Source organism: Moschus berezovskii, chromosome 10, assembly GCF_049115385.1.
Source record: "Moschus berezovskii isolate FMDL1 chromosome 10, NW_MosBer_1.0, whole genome shotgun sequence".
NCBI lineage: Eukaryota > Metazoa > Chordata > Mammalia > Artiodactyla > Moschidae > Moschus > Moschus berezovskii.
Genome location: NC_142469.1, coordinates 37438389 through 37445199, shown reverse-complemented (window position 1 = coordinate 37445199; position 6811 = coordinate 37438389). Strand labels below are relative to the sequence as shown.

The 6811-nt window shown below is 35.1% G+C and overlaps 1 protein-coding gene across 6 annotated transcripts in view; it reads right to left on the bottom strand.

Moving 5' to 3' along the window:
• The window catches only part of CEP85L (centrosomal protein 85L), a 209058-nt gene that overhangs the window by 102681 nt on the left and 99566 nt on the right, over window positions 1-6811 (bottom strand). Inside the window, exon 1 of one of the 6 annotated variants that reach the window (XM_055433473.2) lies at window positions 1329-3816. The exons of 4 other annotated variants lie outside the window; for them this stretch is intronic. The gene's annotated coding sequence lies outside the window, so the exon portion shown is untranslated. Of the gene's footprint in view, window positions 1-1328; window positions 3817-6811 lie in introns of those variants that run through there. One more of the 6 variants, XM_055433471.2, reaches the window with a different exon arrangement.

Here is a 6811-nt window from a genome sequence, read left to right as displayed (position 1 = left end):
AATGGACATGAATTTGAGCAAACTCTGGGAGATGGTAGAGGACAGAGGAGCCTGGCATGCTACAATCCATAGCGTCACAGAGTCGGACATGATTTAGTGATTGAACAAAAACCACATCAGAACTATAAAACCTCACATTGCAAAAATATACAGCACATATTCTCATTAATGTTAAGGTCAACTGACTATCTAATTCACTGTAATTTCTGGAGATCATGTTATGGGAGTATCCATCATCAAGAGCCCTGAAAGTGCCAAAGCTATGAAGTTACAGCAACATAAGGTTATTCACCAATCAAATGAACCTTAATAAAATAGGGAAACAGGTTAGAGAACAGTCTAAATATCATTTATGTCACCTATAGAATGGATATAGAATTGTACCCAACATGTAATTTTTTATTAACTGAAACAATCACGTAAACCTCTTATAATGCCTTACACATAGTAAAAGCAAAATAAATATTACTACTATTTTAATTAAAATTTAAGAAGGAACTCTCGATTTGTTTAAAATATTACCTAAGGTATGGGGATGAGCACAGAATATCTGATATAATATTGCCAGGTGTTATAATTTATACCTGTGTAAGTTTGGTGTTATATACGTGTAGGTTTACCATTTCACCTTCTTTTTACTTTAGTAACACTTAAAATATTCTGTAAAAAAGAAAAAAAGGTAAGAATGAGAGGATATTTTACATTAAGATGAGGTATTTTAAAGAAACCATTTAGCAAAGTAAAGTAATGTAACTTACTCACTGTAATAAAATACACAAGCAAAGAAAACAGAGCCCTGGGAAATTTGTATGATGTCTTCCAAAACTAGTGGTTGTCTAGTGTTAGGAGCATAAGGGTGTTGAGGGTGGTGGCTAAGGGGAGTCGGGTTTCTCTTTAGGGTGGTAGAAATGTCCTAAAATTCATACAGTGATGTTTATACAACTCTGTGAATATACTAAAAGCCACCCCATGTGTACACTTTAAGTGGGTGAAATGTATGGTATGTAAGTTACATTTCACTTGTTCAGTCACTGAGTCATGTCTGACTCTTTGAGACTCCAAGGAATGTAGCATGCCAGGCTCCCCTGTCCTCCACTACCTCCCAGAACTGGTTCAAACTCATGTCCATTAAGTCAATGATGCCATCCAACCATCTCATCTTTTATAATTATTTCCTGCCTTGTCTTCTCCACTAGACTTTATGTATACAAAGAACAGAGAAAATGTCTATTTAATTCTAACCTTTAGCATAATACCTGACACATAATAGACACTCAATAAATATTGGTTACATGAATAAATAAATGAAGGACTGAACAAGTCCTTACCTTACAAGGCCTTCGTTTCTTCTTAAAATAACCACAATGCAGCAAATGTTAACCTTTCTTATTCATCTTCCTTTCTGACACACATTCACAAGATGACCTCAAAATTTATACTATTTGACAGTTCTATTATTTCTTAGTAAAAACAACTAACTAATGAAGATATGATTAAACTACAGTCCACTTTTATCAGTCCTTCCTATTTGAAATAAATGAGGTTAATTAGATAAGAAAATTATCTCTAATACATATTAGCAGTTGGGAATTATCAAAGAAAAAATATTTAATTCTACCTGTACCTTTTCATTAGTAAAACATATAAGTATGCTTGAAAATTAGCCCCAAATAGACTATTTAAAACTACATCTCCGAACTTAAGTTTTAAAAGATGAAAGAACTGCATGTGAGCCTGCCTCTCAGGCACCTTGTGATTCATGAGAGGCAGGCTCCTGTGGAAGCTTACAGAGCCAAGTCTAAGCAAAACATCAGTTCTTTTTTAGACTCAGGGTCCTCTCCTCCTCTTGCTTCTCCCTTAATCACTCAAGTCTGGAACCACATCTAGGTTATGCCCCACACAACAAGTGTACTTCAAAGACAACTCTCCTCTCTGAGCCAACAGCAGCTATTTACATGGCCTCCAGGTCTCAGCAAAGAAAATCACGGAACAAACAGGTGATCTGCGGTGTGGCTTATGTTACAATTTGGTAGTCCTGCAGGCTCATCTCTCCTCATGTCACAGATCTATTTCCTCCCACCCCGGAATCTGACACCCCATGAACAAATTACCACAGCTAAAAACTGGCGCCGCTAATGTTAAATTAGTGTTCCAACTTGTTAAATATAAAAATGTCACACTCTTATTTAGCATTATTTAAAATCTCAAAATACCATGCTAAAAGTAAACCACTCAGTGGTAATGTTAGAGTATTTTTCTGTACGAGAGTCCCTTCCCTGCTGAGTTCTGATGTAATCCTCTACATGTTGATCTCTGCAGTTCTTGAAACAGAGTAAGTATTCAATAAATGTTTATGAAGTGAATAAATGAACAGACTTCCCAAAGCTGCACAGAAGAGAGCATAGAAAGGTACCTTTATTCCTATAAGGTCACTTATAAAATTGGATATTTCTAATTCTTAGAGCGTTTAGAGTCTGTATGATAAATATATATTCTACATTCATGTATGAATTTTAAGTTTTTAAATAATCAAAAAACACAACATTAAAATAAAGAGGAATAGGAAAGAGTATGTTATTTTTTCAGATGATTCATAGAATACCTTGAGCATTCAGCAATGACCAAAGAGCATTACTTGAAACATCAGTTACAAGCAAACAACACTAAAGGTCTGACTAGACAGTACCTTTCAGTTTGTTTAAAGCCTGATGACTTACTTCTCAGCTATACTGCTTATTTAATATGTCATGGAATTGAAGTAAAACTTATTTATGTTCTTTTATGTCTACCTCAAAAATTAAATTTACATTTAGTATATAGAGGTATACCACTTAACCATGATCGTCTTTTAAAAACAAATAATTGCTAAGATAAACAAGAACACAAAATTTACTATTACAGGTTACATATTTGAATTATCTAACACAAGCATAATGTTATTTGCAAAGAACATATTTTAGAAGCTTGTAGCAAGATAGGCTTTTCCCTCCTAAACACTCAAATTCCAACCAAACTTTACATATGAAAAGCTGTTGCAGTCACACTCTTTACCTGCTCAGCTTCACGTGGGTATCCACTAGTCTAGCAGCCAAGTATGCTCTGAGACTCCAGGGTAAGGTTCCCTCTTCCTCCTAATGAACCTGAAGGCCTGCACTTCACACCCGACTGGAGAACTCTAGCAACAATTACTGACATTATTCCTTTACTCTATCCCCTAAGTGAGCAAAAGAACTCTTTAGAATTTCAGGGATTCTCCTATCTAAAATCGCCCCTAACCCAGACATTTATATCTCACCATAGCCACATTAACTTTCTATTTGCCAAAAGAACCAGGGCAATTCCACTGCAGTGAGGCCTTTGCTATGCTATGCTATGCTAAGTCACTTCAGTCGTGTCCGACTCTGTGTGACCCCATAGATGGAAGCCCACCAGGCTCCCCCGTCCCTGGGATTCTCCAGGCAAGAACACAGGAGTGGGTAGTGAGGCCTTTAGCACTGTCAAAATGACAGGAGTATGCTCTTAGGACTGCCAGACTGACAGTAGAATATAGTTTATCACAGAAATAATGCTAATCGATATAAATTTCTATTATATTGAGTATTAAGTGGAGTGACAAGAGTTATTTTGAGAAGCCAATCCCATTTCTACTGGGAAATATATAAACATACATACATGCTCAAGAAATCTCAAAGTAAACCCTTTACAAATTACATTGTCACTACCAAATGTCCAATAAAAATATAATGCAAGCTATATTTATAATTTTAAGTTTTACAGCAATCACATCAAAAAATAAAAATGAAAAGGTAAAACTAACTTTAATAACTTTTATTTAATCCACTATATCTAAAATATTATATTATTATGCAATCAGTGTTAAAAAGTATTAAGATATTTTACATTCTTTTCTTTATTCAAATCCAGTGTGAATTTTACATCTCAATTTGGGTAGACATAGTTCAAGCACTCAATAACCCCATGCTACTAGCGGCTACCATACTGATCACACAGTGCTATAATACTGTTTTCCATAAACTACCTTAAATATCTTCAGAAAGGAAATGACAATAATTTACAATGGCTGTAAGTACACATATTGTATCAAGCATAGTACGTAAATTGTGGTAAGAATTAAATTGGGAGTTTTTGTTACTAGTCAGTCCCTTGTAGTATATAAATCATGCAGTTATTTGCTATGTATACTGAGGTTTTAACAATAATCTTTTTTTTAATTTTTAAGAAATTTTTACAACACTGTGTTGGTTTTTACCATAGGACAAGGCAAATCAGCCATAATTATACATACATCCCCTCCCTCCACAGCCTTTCTCCCCTTCCCCTCCCATCCCTCCAAGTCATGACAGAGAGCTAGACCATTTTCCCGGTGCTACACGGCAACTTCTCACCAGTTATCCATCTCACACTCGACAGCGTATAAATGTTGATGCTACTCTTCATTCGTCCCACTCTCTCCCCCCACCACTGTCCACAGTCCATTCTTTACGTCTGCGTCTCATTTCCTTCCCTGCAAATAGGTTCATCAGTATCATTTTCTAGATTCCATATATATACATTAATATACTATATTTGTTTTTCTCTTTCTGACTGACTTCACTATGTATAACAGGCTCTAGGTTCATCCATCTCACTAGAGCTAAGGGAACCCTTCTACACTGTTGGTGAGAATATAAACTGATACAGCTATTATGGACTACAATACAGAGATTCCTTAAAAAACTAGGAATAAATCTAACATACAACCCAGAAAATCCACTACTGGGCATATCCTCTGAGAAAATCATAATCAAAAAAGACACATGCATCCCAATGTTCACAGAAGCACTGTTTACAACAGCCAGGACAGGGAAGCAACCTAGATGTCCGTCAACCGATGAAGGGACAAAGAAGATGTGGTACGTATATATAGTGCAATATTACTCATCAAATAATCAGCTTTAAGATTTCAAATGCACTCACACATTTCACCAAAAAATTGTCACAGCAAACCAAATAATGCAGCGCTTCATGCCAAAGCCTCAGAAATCCAGAAGGAATATGTATCCTTTTCTAAGACAAATATTAATAGTAAAACTTAACAGTAAAACTTCACTAAAATATTCTGCAGGCCTCCCTGTCCATCACCAACTCCCGGAGTTCACTCAAACTTATGTCCATCGAGTCAATGATGCCATCCAGCCATCTCATTCTCTGTCTTCCCCGTCTCCTCCTACCCCCAATCGCTCCCAGCATCAGAGTCTTTTCCAGTGAGTCAACTTGTCGCATGAAGGAAATAAACACTTTTTAGGTTATTCGATGAGGTTTGGAATTTAATAAGGATAGATTTAATTTTATAAATCAGAAAAAAACAAACACTTTGTAAACCTACAGTTAGTGAATGACAGAAAGATTGATATAATTAAAGACCAAAGTATTAATATGCAAAGCATATATAAAGTATCCACATGACACTGATATGGAATAATCTAATCCACAGCATGTTTTAAAGCTGACATTATGTTATAAATATCAACCTATTAGCTACATTCTAATGCAAGGCTATTTTCAACACTCAATAATCCTCCACAATCTTTCTTTCCCTGAGCCCTTTACACTAACAAATATGACATGAAGCAAATCCAACAAGGAAAAACAAAGATCACAAATTAGAAGACTCAGGAAACTTTCCAAAGAACAGAGATGGTAAAAAACCAATGAACAGCTCTCACAAAGCAGAAATTGTGAGAACTTCAGAAAGACATAAACTCAGGAAAGAACACTATACTAACTGGAATCAAGTGTTACATCAGCAAACACACCAAGATTTCATTCTAAATAAATAATCTTTAATAATCCTACTAAAACTATTCACTATTTTTAGATAAAATTTTTAAACAACTGGTTTTTTTAACAGGAGTACCCTGCACCTCTTCTGACAGTCAAACAACTGCAATCAGTCATCTGTTATCAGTATTATCACTCAAACCATAATTCTGATTCATTTTCCACAGAAGCACCAAGTCTGTTATTGCCAATTTCCCAGAATCCTATAACTCCATCTTATTTTCATGCGCCACCCTTACACTTACTATCCTTTCCTAGAACTCCTGCCCTATTTGCCCTCTGTCTTCAAACTTTGACATTGCTTCATCCATATATAAGTTCTAAATAACACCACCTACTATGATAATGCCTTAAACTCAATGGATTCTTTGTCCATTAGAATATCTTGTACAGTACTCTGTAACATACCAGTAAAATCACTCATTATTCTATGTATTAATTTAAATAACTAGCAGGAAAAGGAGTTGGAGTTCAACTTGGAGGTAATGGAAGGAAATAATGGAAGGCCAAAAGAAAACAACATCTTCACACATCAGCCCAATTCAAGAAGAAAGTGAAAATCATGTTCTTTATCCCTAAAACATTATAGGGATTTGTATTTAATACCTGATGAATTATTCAGTGAGAAAAGCAGTGATATTTGCTGTTGACACAAATAAATTAGTTTTAAATTAATTCAAAGAATAAAGAGAAAAGGCATTTTTCTAAACAGAAATAGAAAAGATGAGTAATTATATATAATAATACATAGCAGAATCAAAGAGTTTCTGGAAATTATTTAAAAACTACTATCATATTCTCAATGAGGTATTTTCAGTTTTTCAGCCACTCATAAACATTTTGGAGCCCAAGAAAATGAAATCTGACACTGCTTCCACTTTTTCCCCATCTATTTGCTATGGGACCAAGTAATGGGACCAAAGTAATGGGACCAAATGCCATGATCTTTGTTTTTCGAATGTTGAGTCTT